A 16,220-nucleotide genomic window follows, 5' to 3' on the forward strand; every position below is an offset into this window, starting at 1 on the left:
TCTAATTTCCAAAAGCCTCCAACTACCCTGTGCACAGGGAGATCCTGTGATATAAGTGGTACTTCAGAAGCTGGTCCATAGATTGAAAGAGCATTGTACATATAAATACTTCAGCCTGTGAGGGAGATCATGCTGGAGCAGATTTTCCTGAAGAACTGTGGCCCACGGAAAGCAGATGTTGAAGCAGAGGAAAAGCGTGAGAAAGAAGGGGCAGCAGAGAGAAGTTACTGAATACTGACCAAAAGTCCCCATTCTCCTGCACTACTCAGAGTTTGGAAGGTGAAGGGGGCGGGTAAATAGAAGAGAGGCAAGTGAAGAAATGGGCCTGAGGAAGGAGAAGGAACAACTTTTTTTCCACGTTTGCCCTTTGGTTTCCCACTACCACATTAATACTTTCGTATTTAAATTTGCAATAAGTTCAATAATTTTTCCCCAAGTTGAGTATGTTTTGCCTGTGACAGTAATTGACAAATAACGTCCCTATCTTCAGCAGAAACCACTATTTTTCTCTCCTTCCTTTTCCTCCCATTTCTTCCCCCAGTCCTGCTGAGAAAAGGAGGTAGAGCCTGAGCAGCTGGGTGAGAGTTTGGCTGATAGTCATGGCTAACCAAAAACTGTGTTGCAGTATATGGTACTTACTTCCCTCTCTCCTCCTCTTAAAAAGCAAGGGTTTGAGTTTTGCTCAAGATAGCTTTACTTTGAAACAGAATGCAGCAAGAATAAAGAGGTTGACAAACTGAAATGAAACATGAAACTCATTAGAAATAAAATCATCTTATGAAAGTGAGCACTGTTGTTTCCTTCTGCTTAATTATTGCATGTTCCCTATATAAAAAAAAAAGTCTGAAGACTAAAAAAATTCAAAGCCAATGCAAATCATAGGCTCAGTCTCTCAGGTCCCCTGATAGATACCAACGATTCCAGTTCAGCCTGAAAAGTTACCATGACCCAAGTATTCCAGTTCTGAGCTTTTGAAGAAATGCATTTTGACTTAGGTCCACCTGAAAGGGCTATTGGCTTTAAGCCATTACTTGGTATGCATGTGCTGGTATTAAGCACCTTGATTTTTATCTCCTGTAAGTAATGCATAAGAAAACATGACATCTCTTGCTGACCCAAATCAACATAACCGTTTCAGAAGTGTCCCATTTTCTTGCCCTTGTCATAGCTTCCTGACCAGTTCCACTTCCTCATGCTTTTCTTCTGCAAAACCCACTCCCACAAATCACAGACTTCTCAGATCATTCACACACTGATAGTGGCACTTGGTTTTACTCACATCATTCTCTCTTAGGGGCATAGCTTCCTCATGTACATCTGTTTGGCAGCCTGACTTTCTGTTTCCCATCTCGCACAAGACACTCACACAACCAGGGGCAGCTTGTCCATCTAATCTGTGCCCCCCATGATGGTGATGAAAGACAGTCAAGGAAAGATAGTCTGGTCTTTGATGCATCCTTCCCTACACACCCAAACACGTCTCTCCCTTTCCAGTCTTCTGGGCAACGTGGTTTGCCCCAAGATAAGACCACCAGGTGGGTATTTGCAGGAGAAACTGTCAGGAGGCTCACATAATGAATGCATTCCAGAGATGGGGCAGTCATGATGTTTGCATTGTTGTTGGTGTACACTGGCTTGCAAAAGGGTATAAAATGCTTCTGGAGACCAGCCAATCAGGGCAAACTGATGTCCTGAAGCTGTCAGCACATTCTGGGTGGATTCCTTTAGCAGGGAAGACAGAGAGCAGTCACTTTTGGATGAGTGACTAAAAGTGCTAAGATCCCGATAAATACAGAGCTAAAATCTGAACTAGCTACGTAAGGGCTTTGTTGCTTTGTAACTGTGAATTCTTCAAGACTGAAGACTGCAAATCTGTACATTTTTAATCAAACTTTCTCATATTATAACCCTTTAGACACTGTAATTCATTGTCATAGATCATAGAGTTGTTATTTAGATGCTGCATTGGCAATATTTATATACTGTACTGGCAATAAATCTAATCATAATCATCCATGTGATGATTGTGTCCTACTTCTTGTACCTGGCTGAGAACCTTCTCTCAACTACTCTGCTACACCCCCCAGCCCACTGAGTCCCTCATTAAGGGAAAGGTTACAGCAGATCTACGCAACAGCCTCAAGCCACAGCGGAGATGTCTGCCTGTATTACATGGATATATCGTGGAGGAAGCTGGGATACCAGCAATTCAGCCTTGTAGGAGAAAAAGTCTGTCTTGTGCTGCACAAACCTAGTGCTCTGCCAGGGGAGAGGTAGGGCTCAGCTCACCTGTCTCAGACTGCCTAGATGTTAGGCATGTAAATCCAAGTTTGTTTTCTAGACTCAGTCTATACACGATGGTGACAGAGAAGCATTCAGAACAGAAACGATGAATCACACTTTCACAACTGAGTACAGATAGGAAAGAGGTTATTATCTTAGCAAACCTGCCATCTACAAAATCATCTTTGTGTAATAGAAAATTTTTCCCTTCTGACCAAAGCTGCCTTCATGATCAGTTCAGAGACAGTCCTTGCCCTTTAAATGACGGGAGCCTAGAACCAGCTTGACAGCATCAGCCCACTAACACAGCAGGGTGCTCCAGAGAGCTACTAACCTCAGCGTGACACTTTTTCCAAACTGAACATTAAAAGTGACAGAGTTTGCTTGTATTGCAGGATGTCCCTTTGCTAACCAGCAATGTCTAAGAAGCTGCACAAAATCATTGGAGGAAAGTCCCTGCACAATGCAAAGGTAATTCTACGACAACCTGGTTTTGGTACCTATAAGAATTCTCTTGCATATTGCTTTTATCTGTTTTTTCTTTAATCAAAACTCAGGTAAAGCACGTTTTAACATGTCTGTGAAAAATAAACAAGAGTTTAAGTGACAGTTTATAATGACATTTCAGAAGGCATCATAAACATTCCTAAATCAATCAATTTTTGTTGGTACAGAGTCACACTGTCTGATTGCATACTTTGTACCCCAAATAATTTCTTCAAATTACAGCCAAGATTACTTCTAACAGAGGAAGGAAAGGTTTTGGCTGTCCTTCCTAATAAACCAGCTGAATTTGTAATTCAGTTTCATTTTGAATATATGCCAGGTCAAATACCTATACCTTCAATAAGCACGTACCAGTAACTACTATGGTATTAGTAGTCTGCAAAGATCTGCATACACAGGCAAGACATTAATATTTTTGATACAGCTCTTCCACCACAGAAGACAGAACCAGCCCACAATAGATATTACTTCCATTTTTTTAAAGCTAAAATGGTAAGCAAGTAGAGGTGAGGCTTTCATCAAATTATGAAAGTGAGTGGCAATTGATTACTAAATACTAAATTATTAATATGTGTCTTCTAACACACGCTTCAATATCAACTTGGAACCTTTTTTCCCCTCCCCCACTGAATGAATACCATGCTGCTTACTTTCAAGATCTTTGTCATCTAGAGATCCAGCTTCGAATCACAGCACTTGTATTTATTTTTTTCTCCTTGAGCTCTCACTCGGTTTCTGACTGTTGACAATCCTTGACTATGCACTAGAGGTCTCTGATGTAGCAAAACATTTTCCAACAGACAAAATCACCTTGGAAATTACAGGCAATTGAGCTGTCTTCAAGGATCGAGAAACAATATATCTGCCATTGAAGAGCACATCATCCGAAATGAAGCAGAATATAGAGCTAATAGAGCTATTTCACCTCTGAGACTCAGACTAAGGACAGCTTAGTTATTTGCATCCCCATCAATTTAAATTAAATTTAAAAGGCTAAGTGAGCACATCCTTTGGACACAACATCCCTTTATAAGTCTGTGGCATTTTAAGAACAGCAAGCCCTGCTACTCCATCAGTTAATGGTCTTGCATTACTTGATGCTCGTTGGGGCCAGCATTTTATTCTCAATTTCTCTCTTCCTTGTATGAAACTGGACTGCTGTGTGAGGCAGGGCAAGGAGCAAGACAAGCAATATTGACACAGCATAATAATACTGCTAGATTAAATGACTTTTTAGGACAATGACAGACTTATGAAACCTGCTGCATTTCTAATAAAATAAATACTACAAAAAAAAAAAAAAAAGGATTTCTACAATAATGAGTTTGACCCAGTTGAACTAGTGCTGAAGCCAAAGATAACATCCTCTACAGAATCCAAGTCAGGGCAGCTCTTCAGCCAAGCAAAAACAATGCTTGTAGCTTTTCAGGTGATTTGCTGATGTGCAAACGCCTGTCTATCACATGTACTTGGATAGGTCAGGCCTGAGCGGGGTCTGACAAGCCAAGTTCAAAGTACTTTTACTGGTGAACGTGTCTGTGTTCATCCCTGCAAATCACACTCAGATGGTGACCTGGTCCTTAACTGGTGACCTATTAAAAGTGAACAAATATGAGATTTATACAGGCATGGCTTCAGCTTACAAGCAGTGCTGTAAAAAAGCACTGGGTCATGAGGCCAAGACGTCCAGACACTGTTCTGGTTAATAGATACCCTGTTCTTGATCATCAAACTCTATGTGCCACATGGAACACAAAGAGGGAAACATCTCTCTTCCCTCACTTTCTTAGCAATCACATCTATTCCCATTGTGGATGCCCAGCTGAAGCAAGGCTAATATTAAGTGCAAGCAAACCAAAGATATCTTATTCATGCTTGCAGGATTAAATCATCTCCCCAGGAAACACTGAGCCCAAGGCCTCATGCCAGCCTAGCCTCAGTGTTTGCCAGAAATAAATTCACCTATAAAATGCTAGTATAATCTACTTGTTCTGCCTTTCCACAGTTGTATTTTCCTTGCAATTAGGCAGAGAATATCTTTCATACCCTGGAAGAAAACCAGCACTGGAAGTTTAACTTCTTGTCTTCCCTCCTCCGTCTTTCAAAAACTACTCATGCCTCTTCCTTTCAGTCTTGATCTCTCACCTCATTTCTATTTCTCTAATCATCTTCTAAGTAGAAGGACAGACCAAGAAATCCTGGGAAGAAAAAATAAAACACAACACAACCCCCAAATCCTAGAGCTTTTTCTGCCTTTATTACTTTCTCTTAAAAGACTCCAGCAGGGCATTAAGGCCACCTGTGATACTTTTATCTCCACTCTCACAATCTTTTGATGTTATCATCCAGGTAGTGAGACTACAGCAAGCACAGACAACCTCAAACTGTTAAGGAGCAGAGCAGAGTTTTGTTGTTTTGGTTTTTTGTTTGTTTGTTTGTTGTTTGTTTTTTGTTGTTTTGGTTTCTTTTTTAAACTTCAATTTTAAAGCAAGTAACTCAAACTAACCTACTATTAAACAGATTATTTGCACTTTCAAGTATTGAACAAGCTGTTTCACTCAGTCTGGTGAATTTGGGGTTTCAGTTTCTCTGTTCAGGAGTTATGGGGCAGCTCAACATTTCATCCCTGGAAGTGACTGACACTGCTGTTCTCATCTCTCACCCATCAAAGATTTTGATAAGTAGAGTACCCAGAAGACCTATAGTGACTAATTAAAGAACTGAAAAAACATACTTGACAGGAAGGGACACCAGGAAGTTAATCCACCTAATTTGATAAGGAAAAGTTTAAACAGAAGTATTTTTAGTGTTCAAATAACATAGCTCTCTTGTTGGCAGGCTCATCACCAAGACAAAGAAAATCCTAAGTGCCAGCAGAAGCAGGGCAGTGCAAAGAGATAACTTACAAAGAAAATCTGATGTTCAGAATAAAAAGCACACATAAGCACAGACAAGCCAGTTGAGAAGAACCACTAGTGAGGGCTGTTAACCATGAATACAACTGACCAAGAACTGCAATTACTCTTTTTCACCAAATTGCACAGTCCCCTGTTGAAATCTTTTTTTCAGAGATGCTTTTGATGTTCTAGCTAGGTCAACGCAATCCCCTCTGACCTTGACATCTTTGGGTACTGCCAGGCAACTGCTCTATCTCAGCTGCAGGGACACTAATCTTCATTAGGGGTTGATCACCAGCTTGAATATCTGCTCATGCCCTTGGGCTGAGTGCAGGGAAATAACAGGCAGAAGTTAAGAGGATCTGGACTGATGGAAACAAATGAAAGTCTAAATATAAAACTTGTTACTGTGATCCACATAAGCTGCATTTTTTCCCCTGCCTGCTTCTGGGTTCTGCATTACAGAAATTGCTGTTTGTGTGTTGGTTAGAGAAGCAGGACTTCAAGGGTTGGATGTGAACATGATCTGCACATGGCAGTATCTTTATACATTCACTGCCCTGTGAAGAAATTGCAAGAAATAAAGAACCAAAGACCTATTAACAGGAGGGAGGTACAGCCTTGTCCGTTCCATTTACAGTGTCACTGCTAAAAAAAAAATAATTTCTTACCACAGTTACAGGTTTTGACCAAACAGGACAGACACCTTGTGTGTCCGCCGTGTGGAAGTTCAGCAGAGAAAAGCACCATTTCCAGTGTTGGGTCTGCAGCCTCAAATCAAAGAACTTATGAACCTTTCTTTAGCACCATCATGGTATCCAGCTCCATCAGTCAGCATCTCACAGCAACACCACTTGTGCCAGCTGTGTGAACAAAAGCTTTACCACAAGCAGGCTCTTCTTTTCAAGGAGCTCAACTCTCCTGATGTTAGAGCCAATCACCTCATAAAGGATAATATGGAGCTAATCAAGACAAGTCAGTCTGGTCAGCAATTTGCCAAACTAGGCAAGCCACCTGAGATCTGTTTAAGGATCAGTACTTGAGGAACAGGTGGATATCACAGCAAACATAAGCTGATCACACATGTACAAGTACAGTGCCTAGTAAGGATAGCTGGTCACATTAGCTGCACTTGCCTACTGCAGTGAAATTTCAGTATCCTTTGTTGTCTGGAAAGCATGGGATAAGATCCCCAAACTAAATCCTTTGTGTACAGTAATGTCAGAACCTGCAAAGACTGCACTTCCTCCATGTAACAGAGTAGTGCTGAATGTCTGTGTGTCTTGACCTTCAGACACAGGGAGCTCCCTATATCCACTTCCATGTTGGCTGGTCATCTATCTACCTTTTGCCTGTCCAGACTTGTAGTGGATTTATTTTAACAGGCGAGATGGATTCCTCATGGTGCTTTGAGTCAAAAGGAGGGGAAAGCTAATTTAGGATCATATGGGATGCTGGCAGAGCCACCTATTTTTACTGCCACGGCCATATAAAAATAGAAACAAGACAAACTAGACTTCTACATGGACAGCCTGGACCCCTCCTCACATAGCTTAGGATCTTGTGCAGCCTCATCATGTCTTGGCTCTCAACTTTGCAAGTGACATACAGGGCTGTCACTATTTCTCCTCCAGAACCATTACGAGGAGGCAGCTTTAAAATCCCTAATACCTTACACTGACCCCATCACAAGACATTAAATCTCTGAACTTGCCTCAGCCTTATCATTTCTCAAACTTTTCTCTCATAACATTTTTAAAAATAGATTTAGACTCTAATTTCCCCATTTCTTTGGGGAAGGGCAGTGGGGGGGGATGGGTCACGACACAGGGAGATCAGGACATAAACACATGACTATGTAGATGATTCCTATGGTTTTAAACTGATGATAGAAATTGTATTTTTCAATGACTCTTCATAATACATTGCATTTTCAGTGCAGCCCTCCTCCTGAGGATTTTAAAGAAGTCCCAGACAATGATAAGTCTCAAAAATGCTTTGCCTTTCTAATGAATCCTGAGGGAGGAAATATGATTCATTCTGTAAAACGCCAAGCAAGTGGCAATAGCCACATCCTTTACCTCAAAGGACAAAGTGTAGTTACAAGCACACAGCTCATAAGTAAATAGTTCTATAAAGAACTATTTTTGGAGTTAGTTTTCCTCGCTCCAAGGAGCAAAGCAGTTTTTTAAAAAAAATAGATTTAAAAAATGTTCTTTTAGAGGTCCTGGTTGCCTTTGGATGGATAGACACTCATCCATCCTGGAATAAAAACATATCAGTAGGAGCACTGTCTTTAGCTTCTTTGTTCTTTCAGTAGCTCCTACTGGACACAGGAACAGTTTGTCCCAGCACAGCAGCTCTGCTGCTGCACAGAGGTGAGGATCTGAAGAGAGCATGTGCATTTTGATGCTCATTCAGTCTTATTTTTAGACAGCCAAGTAAACAAGCAAATGCCATTTCTCTTTGAGCAATGTACACTACCGGTCTCCACTATGAACAGCTTCCCACTAATGTGAATAAAGATCTGTCTTCCCTCATTCCCAGCCAAGACAACAGGGCTTTCAGCTTCACTTGCTATATATGGATTTAAATTAGAAATATTAACTGAGAATATACAAACACTGACCAAAGGAACAACTAAAATTTGAGACTTCTGGTGACCCTATGACAACAGAAGGGGTATTGGTGATGTTAAGTATGACTGTTTTATGTTTCCATTTGTAGAGGTCATCATGTCCCTCTTCTCCCAAATGAGGGTGATCTTTCTTTTTTCTATGAGAACAGCTGGTTCTCCTCTACTGTAGTCTTTTTTTCCCCAAGAACTTATTTTGTTCTGTCCATCTGTATTTCATGAGTTATTTCAAGTCTGGTCACAGGAAAGACAGCTTTATATCCATCTATTCTTCTAATTAATTTTTCTTTCTAATTTGCTTTTTTCTTTTCCCCCCCAAAGACCCACCACATGTGTAAAACAGGCAAGTTAGCAGCAGGTAGGAAATGTTTGCTTTTAGTTTTTATTTTCTATCAGATCACATCCCCTCCCCTTTCCAGATTGAAACAAGGAGTCCAGGAATAAAACAAAAGAAAAAACCAAAAAGAAAAAAACACCAAAAGGAAAAAAACACCAAAAGGAAAAAAACACCAAAAGGAAAAAAAAAAAAACCACAAAAAAAAACAAAAAGAAAAAGAAAAAAAGAAAAAGAAAAAAAGAAAAAGAAAAAAAGAAAAAAAGAAAAAGAAAAAAAGAAAAAGAAAAAAAGAAAAAGAAAAAAAGAAAAAAGAAAAAAAGAAAAAAAGAAAAAGAAAAAAAGAAAAAGAAAAAAAGAAAAAGAAAAAAAGAAAAAGAAAAAAAGAAAAAGAAAAAAAGAAAAAGAAAAAAAGAAAAAGAAAAAAAGAAAAAGAAAAAAAGAAAAAGAAAAAAAGAAAAAGAAAAAAAGAAAAAGAAAAAAAGAAAAAGAAAAAAAGAAAAAGAAAAAAAGAAAAAGAAAAAAAGAAAAAGAAAAAAAGAAAAAGAAAAAAAGAAAAAGAAAAAAAGAAAAAGAAAAAAAGAAAAAGAAAAAAAGAAAAAGAAAAAAAGAAAAAGAAAAAAGAAAAAGAAAAAAAGAAAAAGAAAAAAGAAAAAGAAAAAAAGAAAAAGAAAAAAAGAAAAAGAAAAAAAGAAAAAGAAAAAAAGAAAAAGAAAAAAAGAAAAAGAAAAAAAGAAAAAAAGAAAAAGAAAAAAAGAAAAAGAAAAAAAGAAAAAGAAAAAAAGAAAAAGAAAAAAAGAAAAAGAAAAAAAGAAAAAGAAAAAAGAAAAAGAAAAAAGAAAAAGAAAAAAGAAAAAGAAAAAAAGAAAAAGAAAAAAAGAAAAAGAAAAAAGAAAAAGAAAAAAGAAAAAGAAAAAAGAAAAAGAAAAAGAAAAAAAGAAAAAAAGAAAAAGAAAAAAAGAAAAAGAAAAAAAGAAAAAGAAAAAAAAAAAACACAAAAAACACCAAAAAGAAAAACACCAAAAAGAAAAACACCAAAAAAGAAAAACACCAAAAAAGAAAAACACCAAAAAAGAAAAACACCAAAAAAGAAAAACACCAAAAAAGAAAAACACCAAAAAAGAAAAACACCAAAAAAGAAAAACACCAAAAAAGAAAAACACCAAAAAAGAAAAACACCAAAAAAGAAAAACACCAAAAAAGAAAAACACCAAAAAAGAAAACAACAAAAAAGAAAAAACAAAAAAGAAAAAACAAAAAGAAAAAAAACAAAAAACAAAAACACAAAAAACAAAAAGAAAAATACAAAAAGAAAAAACAAAAACACAAAAAACAAAAAGAAAAATACAAAAAGAAAAATACAAAACGAAAAAAACAAAAACACAAAAAACAAAAAGAAAAATACAAAAAGGAAAAAAGGAAAAAAGGAAAAAAGGAAAAAAAGGAAAAAAGGAAAAAAAGGAAAAAAAGGAAAAAAGGAAAAAAGGAAAAAAAGGAAAAAAGGAAAAAAAGGAAAAAAGGAAAAAAGGAAAAAAGGAAAAAAGGAAAAAAGGAAAAAAGGAAAAAAGGAAAAAAGGAAAAAAGGAAAAAAGGAAAAAAGGAAAAAAGGAAAAAAAGGAAAAAAGGAAAAAAGGAAAAAAGGAAAAAAAGGAAAAAAGGAAAAAAGGAAAAAAAGGAAAAAAGGAAAAAAGGAAAAAAGGAAAAAAAGGAAAAAAGGAAAAAAGGAAAAAAAGGAAAAAAAGGAAAAAAGGAAAAAAGGAAAAAAGGAAAAAAGGAAAAAAGGAAAAAAGGAAAAAAGGAAAAAAGGAAAAAAGGAAAAAAGGAAAAAAAGGAAAAAAGGAAAAAAGGAAAAAAGGAAAAAAGGAAAAAAGGAAAAAAGGAAAAAAGGAAAAAAGGAAAAAAGGAAAAAAGGAAAAAAGGAAAAAAGGAAAAAAGACAAAAAGACAAAAAGACAAAAAGACAAAAAGACAAAAAGACAAAAAGACAAAAAGACAAAAAGACAAAAAGACAAAAAGACAAAAAGACAAAAAGACAAAAAGACAAAAAGACAAAAAGACAAAAAGACAAAAAGACAAAAAGACAAAAAGACAAAAAGACAAAAAGACAAAAAGACAAAAAGACAAAAAGACAAAAAGACAAAAAGAAAAAAAGACAAAAAGACAAAAAGAAAAAAAGACAAAAAGACAAAAAGACAAAAAGACAAAAAGACAAAAAGACAAAAAGAAAGCAGACAAAAAGAAAGCAGACAAAAAGAAAGCAGACAAAAAGAAAGCAGACAAAAAGAAAGCAGACAAAAAGAAAGCAGACAAAAAGAAAGCAGACAAAAAGAAAGCAGACAAAAAGAAAGCAGACAAAAAGAAAGCAGACAAAAAGAAAGCAGACAAAAAGAAAGCAGACAAAAAGAAAGCAGACAAAAAGAAAGCAGACAAAAAGAAAGCAGACAAAAAGAAAGCAGACAAAAAGAAAGCAGACAAAAAGAAAGCAGACAAAAAGAAAGCAGACAAAAAGAAAGCAGACAAAAAGAAAGCAGACAAAAAGAAAGCGACAAAAAGAAAGCGACAAAAAGAAAAAAAAACAAAAAGAAAAAAACAAAAAGAAAAAAAAGAAAAAAAAAGAAAAAAACAAAAAGAAAAAAAAAACAAAAAGAAAAAAAAAAACAAAAAGAAAAAAAAAAAAACAAAAAGAAAAAAAAAAACAAAAAGAAAAAAAAACATAAAGAAAAAAAAAAACAAAAAGAAAAAAAAACAAAAAGAAAAAAAAAGAAAAAAAAACCAAAACCACAAGAAACAAACAAACAACCCTCCCCCCTTGTTTTCTCTGCTCATTGGAGGGTGTTATATGCATCACCCCCCACTTAGGCCAGCCAAGACCACTGCAGTTCAGTTCCTTGCAGACTTTGCTGACCACACAGTGCTCTGTTGGGGCTCACATCTCACCCCCATGACACTGCAAGCAAACAAATAAATCCAGCTGTTTCCATTCTACATGTTCTGATACTCTAAAAATATCACTGCAAAGTTTTGAAGTTTAAAGCATGCTAACCATTCTGTGCTGGCCTTGATCACACATGTTATAGCTACAGTACAATTAAACTAACAATATCTTTAAGGAGATGGTCTTAAAAACAAAGCAAAATTACTCCTTTTATTTCAAAATCACTGTAAAGAATGTAACATTTTCTGAAATTCATTGTCTTCAAAACTAATGATTCATCCCATTATACCTAGTAGAGAGTCTCTTAAAGAAAGCAGACAATGTTCAGGACTGAAAACTCCTTCTTCTATACCTCCTGCTTTTTAAAGAGCTGGCATTTATACTTAGCTGAAGGGCATGAGCATCATTGCTCCTGCAGTTAAGTGCTCCCTGGGCCCATTTATCTCCAGCTAATGATCCAATTTGCCTGGATGTACTTGCCTCCAGTGGGAGGGCAATTCACAGAGCAAATGCAGAAGGTAGTTCTTAGGGGACTCATCATATTACACAGAGACAAGCACTTTAAATACAGAACATATTCTGCCAAAGTGAGCTTCACTTCAGTGACGTGGCAGTACTATGGCTTGCTTTTATTTCACAACTCCCACTTATAAACCAAGCAACACAAAAACTGTTTAATCATTCATGGATTCATTTTACAGAATACAGAGACTGCTGAATCCGGCTGTAAACAGTAATTTTGCTTTTGATCCTTGTCTATACCAAGTACATAAAAAGAAAGTGGAAAAGACAGAAGAAATAAATCAGAAAAAAAAAAGTTTATTACTGTAAATGCACTACTCTTTTTTCTACTTATTTTAACTTAACACATTACAGGTGTGTCACACCCAGAAAACCCAGAAACCTACCACAACACTTACCTTCACACAATACTTCTTCTTGTATTCCCTCTGGGAAGGTTATGGCAAAGCTTGACTTATTAACACATACACCCCAGAAAAATCATCTCTGTTCTAGCTGTTGTATTTGGCACCCCACAAAACAGCTTGTAAGATGGTAATGCTTTTGGGGAAAGGATCCACATAATTAAATGTGTCCCAGCACAAAGAGAAGACTTTCATTTTAAAGCAACATCTCACAAAACATCTTACAAAACACATTGTGAGTTCAGTGGATCCTTATGAGACCTGAGTAGAAATGCCTTCTAATTACATTAAGAAATCCTACAGAGAAGATCTCCAAGACAAATGGTAGAGAATGAAACTGAATGCACAGGAGTCCACAAAGCAATTTCCAGTACTTAGAAACTGCAGGTCTGTTCCTTAAAACTCACTATATCGACCTTCATGGTGGCAGTCAGCACATCTGGGGCTCTCCCAAGTGATCCAGCTGTCCTGCATTTGGGAGACAGGCACCTTCATACAGCTGCATGCCTGCACAGTCCACTTTCAGCTGTGGCCACGCTGCCCCTGCTAACAACAGCTCCATCAACACCCTGCAACACACTTACTAATAAACAGCCAAGAAAAGGGTTAATAGCTGCTTTGCCACAGTCCCAGCAGCACCTGACAATTCTGAGCCATTTTAGGGACACTGCCCCAGAGCAAAATCTCCCACAACAGGAAAGCAAAGTGCACTTTAGGTTATGCACATGAGCATGAGTTTTGTTTTCCTCACCTTCTCTCTCCTCGAGCAAGGCCTGAACCTTTCACTCCAGTTCCCTCATGCAATCTAGCAACAAGCTCTTGCTTTTCAGTAGCAAAACCTTCTCCAGCTGCTACTCATGTGGGCACCCAGCTGTAGCTCATCTTCATAAAGTCATAGAATCATTTAGGTTGAAAAAGAACCTTATTGAGACCTCTAATTGATTCCAACCATTATCCATATTCCAAAATACACTTTTGAGGTAGGGGAATACAAGAAATACTGCTTTAATTTAGCACCACTGGCAGAACTTTGGCACAGTGCTTAATGCATCTGAACTGTCGGGGCAGAACACGAGAAAAGGGCTCCTTAAGGATGTCAGGGGATGATGAATGCACTGGGCACATGCACAGATTCCCTTGATATTCCACTTGCGCCTTCCAAATTTGCTATCTGATTTATTGATTTTTCCTCCTTGAATCAAAAGGTTTTTCTATTCACTTGGAAAACCAATGTTGCCATGGTATCCAAGCACCTAAAAGTCAGCCCTGAATTTATGTGACCATTTTTCTGAGAGATGAGGAAGGGGTTTTGTCCCCTTTTACCAAGAGCCAAAGCCACAAAGACCAGGTCTGGTGCTCAGCAGCTCTGGGGGTGTTAAGGCACATCCATGGAGGGAAACACTCCTCCAGCATCTTTGAGAACCTGGTCAAAACAACTCTTTGGTTGTGTGCTGGTAGGAGCTAGAAGCAGCTGAGTTACCCATACATTTACATTATGTGTGGGAGCTAATACAAAGAAACTTAGAATGAAGTGTTGACTCATAATGACACTAACACAAAGCCTGCTCCTAAAAGCAATCCCTGTTCACTTTTGTTGTCCTTTCCATGCCTTGACAAGAAATGAGAGAAACAGAACATTTAGTTGATTTCTGTGCAAACAAAAAAGCTTTCACCCACCTCACATCTTTATCGACAAGATGACAATGCATACCTTTTCTTAAAACTCAGTTTGGAAATACCCAGCAGTTATCAGTCTGTCTCAGACACGTGCTGCTTCAAGCCCCCGCAAGCCACGTGCCTGGGGGTACCTGCTCCTTCCCTCCAGCACTGCCTCTACCCTTGCCAGGCAAGCTGGGCCCTGCAGAACTCAGACCAGAGCAGAGACCTCTCCTGCATTTCTGGACATCACTTCTGAACCTAAGGATTGAAGCTGCCATGTGGTCTGCAGAGCACTGACTCACTGGAGCATAGGATTTACGCCTTTAACATTTCTACCAAACTGAGCCATTTAACAGAATTTCATTAGGGAGAAAGTTCACCTCTCTAATTTCCCCTATAAATCCAATAGAACCACTGACAAATCTATTTCCACATCTGAGGAATGGCATTAGAACTTCACTTGAATGTCACAGCATCATGCACTCTGCTGTTGCGTAAACACTGCAAGATGAGAGCAGAAAAATTTCCTTCCATCCAAGGCTGTGATTTTCCCCCTTTGGTAATAGTTAAGATACTTTTTTTCTCTCCCCTCTGCCATTTTATCTCATGGTTTTCTACTGCTCAAGCTTAGTCACAGACCTATGGTGGTTTTATTTTGGAAATTCCTGTGGGAAGAACAACCTCAGCGAAGTTTAAATAGGTACATTGATTTGTTAGGGTGGGGAGTAGTGACTGCCTCTGCATGTTTTCCTAGCAGTCACTTGTGTTGTCTTCTTGCCTCTGCCACTTGCAGTTTCTGCAGGACAGCCAGTCCCACAAAGGGGAAAACAGTTTTGTTTCCAGTCAAAAGCATACTGTGTGTAAAATTCATGCTGAAAAAATTGTCTGTCCCTCTGCCTGTCTGTTTGGTGCCAGTCTTAAATTTAGGGTGTTGCAGATTGTTTGCCTTGGTAGCTTACGCGTGCATTAAAAATATCAGCTTCTATATTTCTTTTTAAGTTTATAGAATGCAAAATAGCTGGAGGAAGGTCTGTGTACACAGGCTTATCTGTAGCCTTGGTAACTCCTCGCTCCCTGGCTCAGGACCTACCATGGCAGTCACCGAACAAGCTTAGAGTAAATGGCTGAATTTCTTTCCTCTAAAGGTGCTCACTCCCCTTCTCAACATATTTAAAGCTTATTTCTAGTCAGGAGACATTACTATATTAGTGATGCTATTAATGTCTGATCTGTTCAAATCATCACTATCAGTATTAGCCTTCCCATTAGAAGAATGGAGGTAGCAAATCCAAACAATGCAGACAGAGCCAAATGCAATCAATTACAGACATAAAAATGAAACTCTGATGTCCTGAGTGCTTATCCTTGCTCCTTGTTGGCTCTGTTTTGGCCTACAAAACAGCTTAGTCTGAATGCATTGTGGCCAGTGTGTGAACAGTCCATGCAGGCAGCTCCCAGATGAGAGGGACAGGGCTGATGGTGCCCGCTGCTGCCAGCAGCACCTTCCTTCTCCTCTCATCCCTGGGGGATGCTGTTTAGAAGAGGTATCTTAAAAAGTGATGCTTTGGGCTAATTTACTGAAGAGCAAAGCCTCTTCATGCCGTTCACTCTCATTAGTTTTCATTTAAAACACACCACGTTATGTTAGCCTGACAGTCCTCAAGCTCCTGCTTAATTGAACTGGCTGGACTTAATACTGACTTTCTTTGTATTTTCTTTCTGCTCTCCTTATACATGAGGATAAACTTGGATCTTACACTCATGCATTTGGTTCTTCCTCCCTCACACGTGTTGAGCATCCTTTTTCCTCCCTCACACGTGTTGAGCATCCTTTCCAAAGGCCATCAGATGCCACCTTAATGGTAAAAAGAAGTTACTAAGCAATTGTACATAATGAGGTCATGGTCTCAAAACCTTTATTTAGGCAGATAAATGTCATGTACTTGTGTACAGGTATGTCAAACTGAAGCTCAAGGGTAGCAATATTTAAGGTGTTTCTGGTCCAGCCTGCTATGATGGGTATCTCTGTGGTACCATTACTGAAG

Source organism: Pseudopipra pipra, chromosome 2 (genome assembly GCF_036250125.1).
Source record: "Pseudopipra pipra isolate bDixPip1 chromosome 2, bDixPip1.hap1, whole genome shotgun sequence".
Classification (NCBI taxonomy): Eukaryota; Metazoa; Chordata; class Aves; order Passeriformes; family Pipridae; genus Pseudopipra; species Pseudopipra pipra.